Source organism: Rattus norvegicus, chromosome 1 (genome assembly GCF_021556685.1).
Source record: "Rattus norvegicus strain SHRSP/BbbUtx chromosome 1, alternate assembly SHRSP_T2T, whole genome shotgun sequence".
In the NCBI taxonomy this organism is placed as follows: Eukaryota; Metazoa; Chordata; class Mammalia; order Rodentia; family Muridae; genus Rattus; species Rattus norvegicus.
The window spans coordinates 189,070,312-189,085,864 of NC_141534.1; the positions used below are offsets into that span (position 1 = coordinate 189,070,312).

Consider the following 15,553-nt stretch of genomic DNA (forward strand, 5'->3'; position numbering starts at 1 on the left):
AAGTGCATGTGGGCCTGCACTTTGGGTGCACAGTAGGTCTCCATTGTGGGGCATTGTGGGTCTATAGTCTGAGAACATGGTTAGTCTCCATTCTGAGTGCCTTTGGGTCTATACTCTGGGTGGATACTGAGTCTCCATCTCCACCTTGGGTGCATGGTGGGTCTTCTGAGGTATTATAGACTTCTCTTGGGAAGGAAGGGCTCGTGTATCAATGACTATCAAGGAGAATTCTCTCATCCAGCCAGGGCTAAGAACCACAGACTCAGGACAGCAGTTCTCAAACTTTGCCATGTGCATAGCTTGTGAAAGTACCAGAGATGCCAAGGTTCAGGTGAATCTGACCATCTCACAAAGTTCCCAGGAGGCTCTGAGAGTGAACAAACATAAGAGCTGCTTGTGGACGTTTACCGCTCTACGAAGAACTCCAGAAGCGCCTTCCCTACAGGTCTCTTTTCTTCCTAACCTACTTTCCTTTCTTGGCGCTACTTGGCTGCTGCCATGCTCCTTAATGCCCAAAGGGCAAGAAGACCTCAGAAATAGGTGGAACCAAAAGTATCCCCACAGTCAACAAGAGCTTGCACATCAACTCCCCTGCCCCTCCCTCCCACCCTCCTCCTCTACCCCTGCATGTGTGTTTAATCAGTTTCTGGATTGTTGTTAAAACTTAAAGAACTGCTAATGTTTCCCAAAATAGATACTGCATAAAATGTTGGATTTCTGTGTCTTGTGGCAGATCAGGGGATTAGCAACTCTACCCTGTACGCCAGTCATAGGCTAGCACTGCCTCTTACAATGGGCATTAGCTCAACAGTTTGCCACCATCTCTGCCTGGCCTCACTGCTCATTGCTGTGCCGCTCTGTGAGCATTAGGAGTCTGCAGCCTCCAGTGGGGTCTACCAGATCGCTTCACGGATAAAACAAGCAACCCCAGACGTTCAAGGCAACTGTCAGGTTGGTCCCTGAATTAGGACCAAATCTAGGATTTGGGGCCAAAATTTTGGGTTTTTCCTGCTTGAAAGAAGTTGGGGGGTCTCTTGAGTTCATCTCATTCTTCCTGAGATATCCGTCCATCTTCCTCGTTGCCATCTCGAATCCTAGGCAAAGCACCTGGGAGGCTCAGGCCACTTCCGCTCTTAGGCTTAGGGCTGTCACCCAGCCAGACACAAGTAAACAAAACTTGCCAAGGACATGGGGATGCTAACCGTGCACAATGTATAGGATTGCTTTGAGGGCTCAATCCAACTGTCTGTAAAACATTTTCACAGACAAGGTAGAGGAAGGGCTCTCTTGGAGAAGCACTTTCCTATGAGCGTTGCCTCTGTCCAACTTCAAGAGGCATTATTCAGCTCCTAGAGGGATTTGTAAGAAAATGTATTCAGAGAGCTACCTATTGGATGAGTGACATTGGATAAAAGGTTTCAGAGCCTAAGATATCTGCTCTTCAAATCACAGATTATAGCAGTATTTACTCCTCTGAGAGTCAAGAAGTTTAAATGAGATAATGTAAGTACAACCTGCTTTCCTTTCCAGAACTGGGCTCCGCTGATGATTAATTACCTCTAGGTTTTGACTCCCCGAAGCATCGTCGCCACCTGGTGGTCTAAGAGAGTAACTTCAGGTTCTAAAAGGCAGAGAGAGAGAGAGAGAGAGAGAGAGAGAGAGAGGAGAGAAAGACAGACAGAGACAGAGACAAAGAGAGTCGGGGACAGCGGGGAGGGTAGCCAGAGGGTGCTGAATGGGAAGGTCTGATTCTGCAGTGGAAAACAGATTCAGAAAGCAGCAGAGAACTGCTGCCCTAAGGAGAAGAGCCCCAGGATCACCTTCCTTACAGGTCTCTCTTCCTAATTTCTTCTTCCTCTCAGCTTCTTGGCTAGTACCACATCTTAAAGTAAGAGGCCTTCAGAGTGGGATGGAACCACAGGCATCAGGCATTAAACAGCTTACACAGTGAACATGGGCACTGCCATTTCTTACCCACTCGGCCGTTACTTTCCATTCCTTATGACAACTCTGGCTTTTTGTTTTGCTCCAGAATTCTCCACTTGACATTGGCCAGCTGGCCTCCGAACTACTTGGCTCCTGAGTTTGGATCATAACTGTCTCCATCAGTTCAGGGTACTTTAACAGGACATCACTGAGCAGGTGGCTTGCACAGCAAAGATGCATTTGTCACAGTTATGGAAACTGGGAATCCAAGATCAGGTGCCAGCACTCTTAACTCTTGGCAAGGGCCTCTCGTCTTAGTTATGTCATTGCAAGTTTTCTGGGGAGGGGAGGGGCTGGGAGAGACAGACAGAGACAGAGAGACACACAGAGAGACACAGAGAGAGACAGAGAGACAGACACAGAGACATACACAGACAAACAGGAAGAGACAGGGAGACAGAGACAGACAGAGGGAGAGAGACAGAGCATAGTAAGTACCAGGTACTGTTCTAGGGCAAGAGAACAAAACAGGTGCTTAACCATTCACTCTGGACATTAGCTCCAACGCAGAAAGATGGACAACAGTTAACACACGTAATTACAGCACGTCGGCAACAGGAAAAACTGTTCAAGAGAATGAGATGACATTTGAAATCAGACCAAAAGTGGCACTGAATTCAACTGCATAGATGTATGGAGGGAGGTTTCAAGTGGAGAAATAGCAAGTGAAGCCCAGAGCTGGAACCACGACATGCTACAGGAGACCACTATGGCTTTGGTGGACGAATCAGGGGGAATAGCAGGAGATACGAGGTGGCTAGAAAGTGGGATCACTGGGAGGCCAGCTGCTCAGTGTCAAGTGGAGAATCCTGGAACAAGACAAAAAGCCAGAATTGTCATAAGGAGTGGAAAATAACGGCAGAATGGGCAAGGAGTGACAGTGCCATTCACTGTGTAAGCTGTTTAATGTCTTTGGAGATGCCTATGGTTCCATCCCACTGTGAGGGCCTTTTAAGATGTGGCACCAGCCAAGTAGCCGAGAGAAAGAAGAAACTGGGAAGAGAGACCTGTAAGGAAGGCGGTCCTGGGACTCTTCTCCTTAGGGAACAAACTGAGGGAAATATATAAATTACACCTAACGGGGTCATTCTGGCTGCTGCATGGAGAACAGACTGAAAGGATAAGAAATGAGGAGAGACAGGAACAAGGAGTCTATTTAGGAAGCAACAGATGTTGGCTACTGGGGCCGAGGGGATTGAAGTGAAGCTCAGAAGTGATGGGAATCAGAGCATGGCTGAGTCTTGAGGGGAATCAATGCCTCTGGCTGGTCTAAACAATTGCACAAGAAGGGGACTTTTGAGATTATGCCTATCCCATACAGTGCATATTCCCAGATGCCACTGAGGAAGGTATCCCTGAAAGGACTGTTTCTGGCCGATATTAAAGAAAGGTTGTGCCTCATGTGGGTACTATAGCCAAGAGCTTAACCAATGACACACCTCTCTTCTACTGCTCCAGTACAAAACCTTTCCATTGCTAAGCACTTGGCACCCAGAGGACACCAGTCCTGACCAGTCTGTCCTCTGGGCTGTACTTCACCTCTAGCTGCAGGGAGACTAGAGATCGATGATTTGTGGAAGAAAGAAAGAAAAAAAGAAAAAAAGGAAGAAAGAAAGAAAGAGAGAGAGAGAGAAAGAAAGAGAGAGAAAGAAAGAAAGAAAGAGAGAGAGAAAGAAAAAGAAAGTGGAAGAGACAAGGAAGGGAAAGGAAAGGAAAGGAAAGGGTAAAGACCCACTTTGACCACCTTAGCAGAAGATGTTTCTGGAATAGCATGCAATTCTGAGTCTGGATCAGTCTGGCCACAAAAGCTTCTTCTAATCCACAGTCATTAGCAACCCTGAAATCAATAGACAGCCCAGACCAGGCCCAAGAAATACAAGAACAGTTATATCCATCGCCCCTGTTACACTGCCATGGTGGTTTGGGAGTTCACTGGGGCGGCTGCTGCATCCCTAAGATGTCTATATATCATAGTCCCAGATGCTGATTAGGTCCTCAATCCATAGTGTTCTCCCCCCCCCCGTGTGTGTGTGTGTGTGTGTGTGTGTGTGTGTGTGTGTGTGCTGTGTTATGCACACATGCTCAGTATATTCCTCCTGCCTTTATAAATAGCACTGGCAAGCATCTACAGTGATAATGATGTCTGAGCGAGTTAGCCAAGGAGTGAGGGAGAAGTCTGTGCGAAAGATAATTTAAAAAGAATTCTACAACTAGGACAAAAGTTCAGGGGAGTATCTTAACTTATCATTAAGAGGCAACAACAGAAAAGATGTAATTGCTTGTTTGTCATATCGAAGCAGAATGCTCACTTGCAAAATGGAAAACATCAACCCATATGTTTACATTTGTCTGTGTAAAAAAGTTAATGGAATAAAAATCTCTTACAGAAATGTACAAAACAATATGCAAATAGGTAAATACACTCATTCATAAAAATTACATATTAAATGAATATTTATTGGCACAAAATTTATTCATTATATTATTAAGGGAAATGAAATAAAACAACACGGAACTTGCAGTTTTGATAATCTTCTCAATTAAAAATCCTGGGAAAAAAATCTCCTCATACAAAACGCAGAAAACAGGTTGGATGATAAGCTGCCACACAAGTCTCAGGTCTCTGAGGTGCCAGTGAGAGGTACAGGCTGAGGAAACAGAGGGGCGTGGGCGGTGGGTGAGGCTACAACAGGCTGGTGGATGCTTGAAACTCCAGAGACTGAGAAGGGTCTACAACTTTACAGATGTCACAGTTGCACAGAAGCAATGACCAAGTCCATAGTGGGAAATGGCACACAGGATCAGGCCCCCAAGGGTATACCCTTTAAAAAGTTAAAATATGGGGCGGGGGACAGAGACCAAAAAGGGGACCAAAATGGAAAATGAATATAACTTTTAAGAACTGCATATGTATTTTGTCTCTACTGATCAAACGGGTAAATGACTGGCTTGCCCTGGGACTACAGATTCTATAGAGTATCTCGTACCTAGACTCCAGTCCTGTATCCTCTCACTTCCTACTGCTGTGATTTTAAAAAAGAAAAAAAAAAACTGACAAAAGCAACATAGGAGAAGGGTTTGCTCCACTCACATTGCTCGTCCTGATCCATCACTCTCAGGAACCAGGAAGCACATGACCTTCACATCCATGGTCAAGAGCAGACAGCACTGATTTAATGATGCCTGCCTGAGCTCAGCTCACTCCTTTTCTGTACAGTCTAGGAGCAAATCACTTTTAGGATGGGTCTTCCCACCTCAATTAATGAAATCCAGACAACCCCCAATGGCCAGCCTAATTAGACAAGCCCTTGGGGGGACTCCCTGCCCTAAGGACTCTGGATGGTGTCAAGTCAACAAGTAGAAGCAGTCATCACAAGGGGAAAAGTCTGTCTGATGAGATATAAGAGCCCTCATCTGTATTTATTAAGGAACTGGGTGAATATAACAGGCCACAAGGTTGAGGTCCAACCTCAGCAACATCATCACGATGCTCCCAAAAGTCTGAGGCCAAAGATCTGTGCCATTGAAATAATGCAAAATTGAGCCCTGAGGACACAGGGAACATCAGAGAGCTGGCAGACCTTAGAACAGCCATGGTCCCAGAGGGACACTAACAGTCTACTAGGTTGGTAACCTCTAGATTTGAGTGGACTATCTACTGTCTAAGCCATTCATTAACCTTTGGGGCACTTTCTGAACCTTGATCATTATTCTCTCATTAGCATATCATTAATTTCAGTGTTATTTCAGGGGTCATGGACATCACTGTAACCGACGAATTGCCCAGCTATAGAGAACTGAACTGTCTCAAAAAGTGGATCAGTGATAACAGAAGAAGTATGCTTGTGTAAGAAATACTATGACATAGAGAAAGAAAGGAAAGATCTTTTTAAAATTGGTAATAAGGAACTAGATATTAAGGTAAATGTCTAGGGGAAAAATGGATTAGAGCTTGCTTAGGGATGGGAGTAAAACAGAAACTCAGTGTAAATGGGCACAGGGAAACTTAGTGGGTGACTGGAACATCCTAAAACTAGCTTCTAGCAATAGCTGCGGGTGAATTGTGTGTATGATATGTAAGTTGCAGTCAATGACAATGAGGGGTTTAGAGAACAGTCCTAGTTCGTGAGTTTAGAAACAGTGTTTAGTCAGGCATCACTTAGAGAGGCATCGGACCAGTCAATCAAGCATGAGGAAACTGAAGGTGGTGAAGACTTAATAGGGCTTTATTTCCAGATACCAGCTGCATGAAACAGTTTTGCTTTTCACTCTAGAAAATGCCAGACATATGTAGTCAAGATGTTGTCAATAGCCGCCCATGTGCCCAGTCCATAGCCTTAACAATGGAGTCTTATTTTACATAGCTCTCCCCCAGTTAGCTCCACCCCATATATATTGTCATTCACCATTTTAAAATTAATTTTCTTTATGAAAAAAATACATTCACACACTCTCTCTCACATACACACAAACACACATCACACCACACACACACACACACACACACACACACACACACACACACACACAAGTAGGTAAAGCAATAGAGTTATCCCCTGTATGCTCCTTCCCAGCTTTAGCAATTATTAACACAAAAGCTACTTTATCTGCATCCTCTCCTCCCCATCCATGTATCATTTGCAAGGATACCTCAAACATCAGATGATTTGACAGTCATGTGCCTCAAAGAGTAGAGCTGACTCCTTTAATGTAGTCATATGTTCAAACTCCAATTCTATCACAAACGTTAAACCAGGAGTCCTCTTATCTGAACTGAAGGTGCGATTGAAGGTTCTCAGTCTGCTATCTGACCTGATGTCTTTCAAGTTCTTTTTAAACTATGTTCCTTTCTTTCTCTGCCTCTCTCTCCCCCCCCCTCTCCCTCCCTCTCTCTCTCTCTCTCTCTCTCTCTCTCTCTCTCTCTCTCTCTCTCCCTCTCCCTCTCCCTCTCCCTCTCCCTCTCCCTCTCCCTCTCCCTCTCCCTCTCTCTTTCTCTTTCTCTCTCTCAATTTCTTTGCTAAAAAAATCAAATCATCTGCCTATGAAGTTCTCCGCAGGCTACACTTACAGCACAATAAAAAGGACCATGAAAACAGCCAATTCATCCATCGCAGGAGTCTGGTAAATAAATGAGATTCTATCACATGACCAGGTGATAGACTCCATAAACGCTCTCTGGTTATTTACATCCGGCAGAAAATGAGAACATGCACATACACACAACACTAAACATGTACTTTCTGCCATGTTCTAGTCTGGCTGCCTTGGATGTAGCAGTGGTCAAAGAAATGCCCCTGGCCCTCCCCGAGTTGTTGTTTCACAGCAAAGGGTAACAGCCGTCAAGCACATGCATAACTAAAATGCAAAGGGTGGCCTGGTGATACCTGGTGAAGAATGATCCATGAGGAGTCTGAGGAAGAAGAGGAGGAGGAGGAGGAGGAGGAGGGGGGGGGGGAGGGGGAGGAGGAGGAAGGCTGTAATTTCAAATGAGACAGTGCATCGGTTTCTTCCACATTACTATGAACGAATGCTTGACAGAAACCAATTACAGGGAGGAAGTGTTTTAGTTCACAGCTTCATGAAGCTCCATCACTCAGTCACAGCACATGGACAGAACACCATGGCAGCAAAAATGTGTAGTGCCATCACATCATGGGAAGGAGGAAGCAGAGTCTTGTGTCATAGGACCAATTTTTTTCTCACAATTTCAGAATGTTCTGACCATAACCTTCAAAACATGAGATGTGGGGATTTCAATTCACATGATAACAGGTGGCCAGGGACAAGTTCCAGCCTTCAGAGAGACACTCCCAAGTAACAAACTTTCTCCAACGAGACCCTACATCTTGCCTTTCATCACCTCCCCGTGGTGGCATCACCATTATTAACTCATTGGATGGTTAATCCATTCATCAGGTCAGAGCCCTATACTGTAATCCTTGCCAGAAATGCCACTACAGGCACAGACAGAGGGTTTCATTACCAATCTCCTGGACATGTCTTAATTCAATCAAGTTGACCAGATGGTTGAAGAAGGGTAAGATGTCATTAGGAAAAGATCTGACCAAGGTGATGCTCCAGCAAGCTATGCAGATAATAAAGACAGTATCCAAGATGGGAAGAACAATCTGTGCAAAGGTCCTGAGGTAACAATGTACCCGATCTGTTTACAAGTCAGTAAAAGGGGCCAGTATGGTTGGTGGCCATGACATGGGTTGGAACGTCAGATACGGCCTATGTGGTACCCTAGTCTAGATTACACAGAGCCTTGTAAGCCACTGCTTTTGCTCTGGATGAGATAAAGTTATGGGAAACTTCTGAGCTAAGTGGCGACATGACCTGATACTACAGTGTGAATTAAAAAGTTTAGTAAATTTCCTGCATGATTCCATCCTGTTTGAGAAAACATACCCATGAAAAACAAGTAGGGGCTTTCTTCTTTGACCATTTCCGCATCAGTGGCTCAGCCCTTACCTGTGGAACCATGTGATCACAGATCATCTTTCACTCCACAAACAGAGGTGTCCGACCACCTCTACCGTAGCTTAAGACCAAGGACTTGACTGGGTAAAATTGAATAAGAAAATATCATGTTTTAAAACGTAATATAGTTTACTACTAATGCCCAGATTAGAGTATAGGAAAGGAAGGTCTTCTGGGGAAAATGTTTTAATGTTTTAAATTAAACTGGCACTGTCCCATACCCGTTTGTTTACACTCGCCCAAGGCTGTGTGCTTTAACAGCAAGGGCACTGTAACAGAGAGTGGGTTACCCCAAAGATCCTATTGTGGAAGAAAGGGCAAGACTTCAGTGTTGAAGTCCTTCATTCTGAAGTCTCTCTTTCCGAGAAGGACACCATAGGACCCAGCACAGAAACTCCTTGCTAAGTCCCACCTATTTCCGAATTGCCATCTAGCCTCAGCAGATCTGGTTCTCTATTGACTCTTGGGGCTACCTACATGCAGCACCCCAAGATTTCATGAGATTTGCCCTGCCCCGGGACAGTGCCTGGCTAACCAGTCCAGTTTTCAGTCCTCATACTCTGGTTGGATTCTGGTTTGAGTTGTTGTTTTGTTCATTAGCACTCAGCCCCGTAAGACTGTCGGGCCAGAGATGCTGAAAAGGCCCTGGATCTTCTTAGTAAAGGACAGCCTACCCTGAATGCAGCCAGCCACTGGGGTCTCAGTAGGAGATAGGAAGCAACCATCCAAAGCCTTCATGCATATGTAATTTTCCCAAGCTGCTGCTTTTGATGAGTAGAGAACCTCCCAGCCACTCACCGCAGATGGCCAGGATTGGGTTGATGGGCAGAGTAATGGAAGCGGCTGGATTTATAACATGCTATTTATTCAAAGACATGTCACTCCTTCAGGTTTGCTAACAGTGTCCACCGTCTTGTTCCCATGGTATCTAATGCATTGCAACGCTAATGAAGATTCAGAGCGTTCTGGTCTCTGGCTTTCCCATGTGTGACTCGGGGATCGAACAGCCTAGTCACGGCATTTTGTCACAGCCTAAATAGATCATTTTCTCTCCAGTGCAGCTGCTCCTCCAAATCCTAAATTGAAAGGACCTTTTCTGCCAATACCCTGGCATCTCCCACTGTCTTCCCCCAATTGGGACAAAGCTGGTAAAACTCTAACAGGAGGCAGGCGTGGAGACCTAAACCATTCCAGCCGATGCAGTGTGCAACCAGCATAGAGCTGAAACTGTTCAACCTTGACGTGACCGTCTTTGTCAAGAGCCCTGTGCTTGGCATCCACTCCATTCTGTCTAATTATTCATCCAGTAAAAAAGACACATCCAATTTTTTTAACTAAATAGGGCTGTGATTCTAGTTTGAAACACATTATTTTTCTTAATTATTCCTCTTCCTTCTGGCTCCTTCCACCAACCTATGTATTCTAGGTACTTTGTCCGGGTGGGGGATAGTGAAGCACATTGGATTTCTGATCATTGTTTCCCTTTTATGAAAATATTAAGACAAATGCCACCCATTCTCAGTGGCATGTCAGGAAACTGATCTCTTGAGAGCAGAACAGATTAGTGGCCACAGAGGCCAGCAAAGAGGGAGAGGGCACAGGAAAGAAGTGATTCATGGGCACAGGGGTTGTATCATGAGGAATAACTTTGAGTGTTTCATGACTCAGGAGGCTAAATATGATTGACATCAATGGGAATATATTTCAAAATACCTGGTACAGAAGATTTTCAATATTACAAACACAAAGAAATGATAGATATCTGAGGAGTTAGACATGCCAGTTGACCCAGACTGAGCATCGTACATTGTATATGTGTCTCAGAATACTACAGTGCACCCCATACATATTGAAATTGAAAATAAAATAATAATAGCTTTGGAAATTTTACATGAGTAATTGCCTGCATGTGTGAGGGTTTGAGTCAATTATCAGCACTGGGAAATATAATTTTTAATTGATTGTTTAATTAACAAGTTTTTTTTAAAGGAAGCCACTGTCATGCTGGAGTGGCCAGGTGCTGGCCCACCAGACCTGTGATGGTCTGTGCTCTCATGCATTCTCATTTCAGAAAAGTTCCAGGCCAGCAGCCAAGGCGTCCCTGGAGCTCACTCATCACAGAGAGAATTGTTCAGGGTCCCCGCCTACATTTCTGAGAGCCTGGCTATGGTTTCTCTTTCTAACCCCAAGTGTGTTTCCAATATCGTTCTTTGTGGACACCATACCAAGAATTCCCCAAGCACAAAAAGACATTGTGAGCTTCAATTTCTTCCTACTAAGCTAAACCCAAGTGTCATTTACCAAACAGATCTTGTATGGACCACACGGGTTACAAAAATGGGGAAATCCTCATTGCTTCCCTCCAGGGACTGACAAATTGAGAGGGAAAGATGGATATCCACAATTAGTCACCTGGGTAGTACTGTGCTTTGAATATTACACACCAGCTCACCCCACCATACCCCAGGTCCGTATGTTTGAACAGTTGATTCTAAGCTGGTAGTACTTTAGGGCAAGAGGCCTGGCTGGCACTAGGCCACAGGGGAAGGTGCTTTTGAGGGGTATAGATGTCCCACTTCCAGCGATCTCTGATTCACTGAGAGGTGAAGAGCTACCATCCCGTGAAGCTGCTGCCCTGTCTTCCCAACCATGGGAAGATTCATTTCCCCTAAGAAATCCCTCCTCCCAACATTGTGTGTGCTAGGTGATTGGTCACAGAAACGAGGAAAGCTAAGAAACATGAACAGATTTTACTGACTGCTACTTGGGTGTGCAATGAGAAGACAAGCTGATGCCTGTCTGGCAGGCTGTGTGTAGTAACACCATTGGCTCACGGCTGCTGCCCTCCTGAAGGCTGTGCCATACCCTGGTGGCAACCTCATCCAAGGACAGGCTGATGTGGGATGACAAGACACTTGCTTCTGCTAAGGACACCTCTGAAATGACATCTCAATTACAAAGTCCCCTCTGAATGACTGAGATCTCTCTCAAGTCCAGCACCATTTTTGCCCACTCCTTCTCTCTCTCTCTCTCTCTCTCTCTCTCTCTCTCTCTCTCTCTCTCTCTCTCTCTCCCTCTATCTCTATCTCTCTCTCCAGGTGTTGTATCTAAGCATGCTCCCATCTGTCCCTGGATGCAAATCTCTGCTTGAGTTAATTTCTCCAGGGCCTAACCTGTGTCAGAGACAGCAGACAAAGAAATATTTGAATTAGGAGATTTGGAAAAGCCTTCAAAAGCACATTGTGCTTGTGTCTGTTAAATGTCTATACTGATCTGGAACTTTCTGGGCCCTAGGCATACAGGATATATCTGATCACCCCTCTCAGAGCACGTTTACTTACCTACAAGGTGTTTTCAGCCAGTGCTAAGAAGAAAATAGCTTTAAGACTGATTCAAACACCTTTGATGCAAACACATCACTGAAGCACTTGTTCAACTTCAAGCCCAGAGCACCTGATTCAGGTGGATCCCACAGCCCAGAGCCTGCATTTCTAACAAGCCCACCTTGCCAGCCTTCCTCAAAGTTGCATTTTTTTTCAGCCACCCTGGGCTGAAAAGCTGAGTTTTTGTAAACAGACTTCTAAAGTTGTCTTAAAATCAGAGGGACCAGTGTGGAGTTCCTATCTCTCTTGAAGCCTGCTATCCTTCCCCTAACTCTTCCACCAACCACAGAACATATATGGGCTGGACCTAGGCCTCCCTGCACATGTGTACCAGATGTGCAGCTTGTTCTTCATGTGGGTCTAAACAACTGGAACAGGGGCTATCCCAAAAACTGTTTCCTGTCTGTGGGATATCTTCTTCTAGCTGGGCTGTCTTGTCTGGCCTCAGTAGGAGAGGATGTGCCCAGGCCTGCAGATACTTGATGTGCCAGGTTAGGTGGATACCCAGAAGGGTCTTTACCCTCTCAGAGGACAAGGGGAGGGGGAGAGGGAAGGATTATTGGAGGAGGTAACAGGGAGGAGAGGCAGTAAGTGGGATGTAAACTGAATAAACAAAATAAAATGATAAAAAGAAAAAAGAGGAACCAGTGTGAATGTGTGTGTTCTCTGGAATTTTTCTACTGTGAGTGACTTCCTAGTGTTATTTAATTCTGAAAGGTATTACAAGGGAATGCCATGATTAGCCTCAGAGATAGTTTTCAATGTGCCAAAGGCCACATGGCTTTAATAGCCCTGAGATTCCACCAGAGGCTGCCCTCCTTCCCAGCCTGAGATCTGAGCTTGGGTTTAGATCTGCTGGTCAGTTGGCTAGGACTTGTCAAGAACCCAGCACCCTAAGAACTGTTTGGGGCAGCCCTGCTGTTAGAATGGTCATCTGTCCATTACAACAGTGGCTGACAACCATTTCTAACCACCAGATGTTTTTCAAGGAACTCACAATATAAACTTCCATAGACATAACCAGATTCCTATTTTGCCCATGAGTAAATTGTAGGGGACACTAGAAGTGATTCTAAATCACAGCCTACATGCAGAACAATAATTCCCAGCTATCACAGCTAAGAAAACCACAAAACAGCGACAGTTGATCACTGTGAACGACCAGAATGACAAGACTGTCTAGAGGCACATGCAAGTCTCTGCATACTAACTGTTGAGTGGGGAGTGTAAGCAAGGCATTGTGAGCACAGCCTGCCTGAGGCATACTCCAGTCTGGAGTGCAAATCATGTGCAGAGCCTATCTCTTCATATAGAGTTGGCATATATGGTATCTATTCTATTGGAAAAGCAAGACCTCCCTCCTAATGTAGCTTTGGTGGGGATGGCTCCAACTGAGTTCTTCTACAAGTGGGTATGGGATCCATACTTACCTCATAAAAAGCAGAATACATCCCTGTATAGACCACTGCTTCATCCTGACTGTCAGACTCCACACAAGGACATTAGTCAGCCCAGCCACATGACAACACTGTCAAGTGACTTCTCCTGCCTTATGGTCCTCTAGGTGGAAAGTATGGAGCTGTTACAGTCTATATAACACAACAAGATCAAATGGACACATGACTCAAAATTCGAACTTAGGGACACTTTTGAAAATAACAGAATATGCTATTAATTATGTCAGGCAACAGGCAAATTATTGGGACTCAGGAAAACTGGACTATGAGAAGAACTAAGAACAAGGAAATGCAACTTGAATATAGAGAGTTTGGGCTGAGAAGATAGCTCCGTGTGTAAAAGCACTTACTGTGAAAGCAAGAGGATTTGAGTTCAAGTACCTAATGCCCATGTAAAAACCAGATATAACCATGCACTGTAAGCTCAGTGTTGGGGGACAAAGATAGGTGAATCCTAGAAGCTCATTGGCCAACCAGCCTAGCCAAAGTAGTGAGATTCTGGTTCACTGAGAGACCTTGCCTTAAGAATTAAGGTAGAGGAGAATAGAAAAAGACACCCAACAACCTCCTCTGGCCTCTGTGCACTCAAAATGGATTGTGGAGATGCACACATGAGCACATGCACACAAAATACGCATATTTTATGTATGAAATACACATAATAGAGAAGCTTTATTTTCAATATCTAAAAAGATAGAACAGCCAAATACCCACTGGTGGATATGTGCATAAAAAAATGGCCTATACACACAAAAAGATTGGTTGGTCTGATACATGCCACAACATGGATTCTCCTTGAAGATATTCTTTTAAGTGAAAGAAGCCAATGACAAAGGGACACCTGCTATATGGTATCTCTTAAATGACATACCTCAAGTAGTCATGAGAGTCCAGGGTTCGCCTGTCTCCGTCTCCCAACACTGAGGTTACAGGCATGCATGGATGTTCACAGAGTCAGAAGCTAGAAATATGGTCTCCAGATCAGAGCTGGAAAGGAATGAAAATGTAGATTCAGAAAAGAAATTGAAGCCATATCCTGCTGGTAGCTCTTTAGAATGGTTTGTTTTACAGTGATTTTAGAATTACAGAGAAACTGCAGAAACCACCAGAGTGTCCTTGCGTCCATTACACAGTTCCATTGTTTCCAGAATCCTTTGTCATCATGGTGCAGTCATCACAACTACGACACCAGCATAGGCCCACTGCCCCGATTCCATACTTCATGGCTCTTCTCGAGCAGTATCTTCAGTTCTGGGATGCAGGTTAAGAGGTCACATGGGGGGGTTGGGGATTTAGCTCAGTGGTAGAGCGCTTGCCTAGCAAGCCAAGGCCCTGGGTTCGGTCCCCAGCTCCAAAAAAAAGAAGAAAAAAAAAGGAAGTCACATGGGATCTAGTAGCCATCACTCAAGTCGAGCCTGTGACCCTGTCTTCATCTTCCCTCCGTTGTTTTTGTTCTGGTTGCTAATGTGGATGTTGTTGAGGCCTTGAATGCTTTAGAGTTCAGAACAGGCAGGAAGTAGACTTTCTCTCTACCTGGATTTATCTGGTGTTTTCTTCATGATTGGTAAAACACAACAGGAGCAAAAAGCCTTCCTTATCACCATGTGACGGGGGGGGGGGTACATTTGTAAAAATGATCTCTCATAGTTTTGTTTGTATCACCATGATAAAATACCCTGACAAAAGGTAACTTAGGGGACAAAGGTGTTTACTTCAGTTTACTATTCCAAGTCACAGGCAACTATTGTAGGGAAGCCAAGGCAGGAATTTCAAACAGCAAGTCATATCACATTTACAGTCAAGAGCAGTGAAAATAAATAAATGTATTAGTACTCATTTGCTTGCTTGTACTCTTGATTGATTGACTGTACTAGCTTGATTGCTCTACCTTTACGCAATATAGGAGCCCCTTTCTAGGGAATGGTGGCGCCCACAGTGGACTGAGTCATCCCACATCAATGAACTTAAGATAATCCCTCACAGACATGACCATAGGGTACCTGACATAGACAAACCTTCACTGAGGCTCTCTTCCCAGATGATTCTAGGTTGCACCGAGCTGACCTTTAATTGCCATGTAATTGTTCATGATCCATTACTGGGGATATTAACCTTCTTCATCTGGCTCACATAGCATTTACCAGACATCAGCTAAAGTTAGTTCATTTTCCTTCCCTGTCCATACTCCATTCTTTGGAAGCAGTTTACACTCAAGTGAGAGAGAGTAATTAAGTGCTACATCCC

General features: G+C 44.6%; 1 long non-coding RNA gene across 1 annotated transcript in view; it reads right to left on the minus strand.

The window, feature by feature from the left end:
* Positions 1–15,553, minus strand: part of LOC120099923 (uncharacterized) — a 118,462-nt gene that overhangs the window by 45,506 nt on the left and 57,403 nt on the right. Inside the window, exon 2 of the long non-coding RNA XR_015652470.1 lies at positions 14,181–14,296. This is a non-coding gene — a long non-coding RNA (uncharacterized LOC120099923). The remainder of the gene's footprint in view (positions 1–14,180; positions 14,297–15,553) is intronic.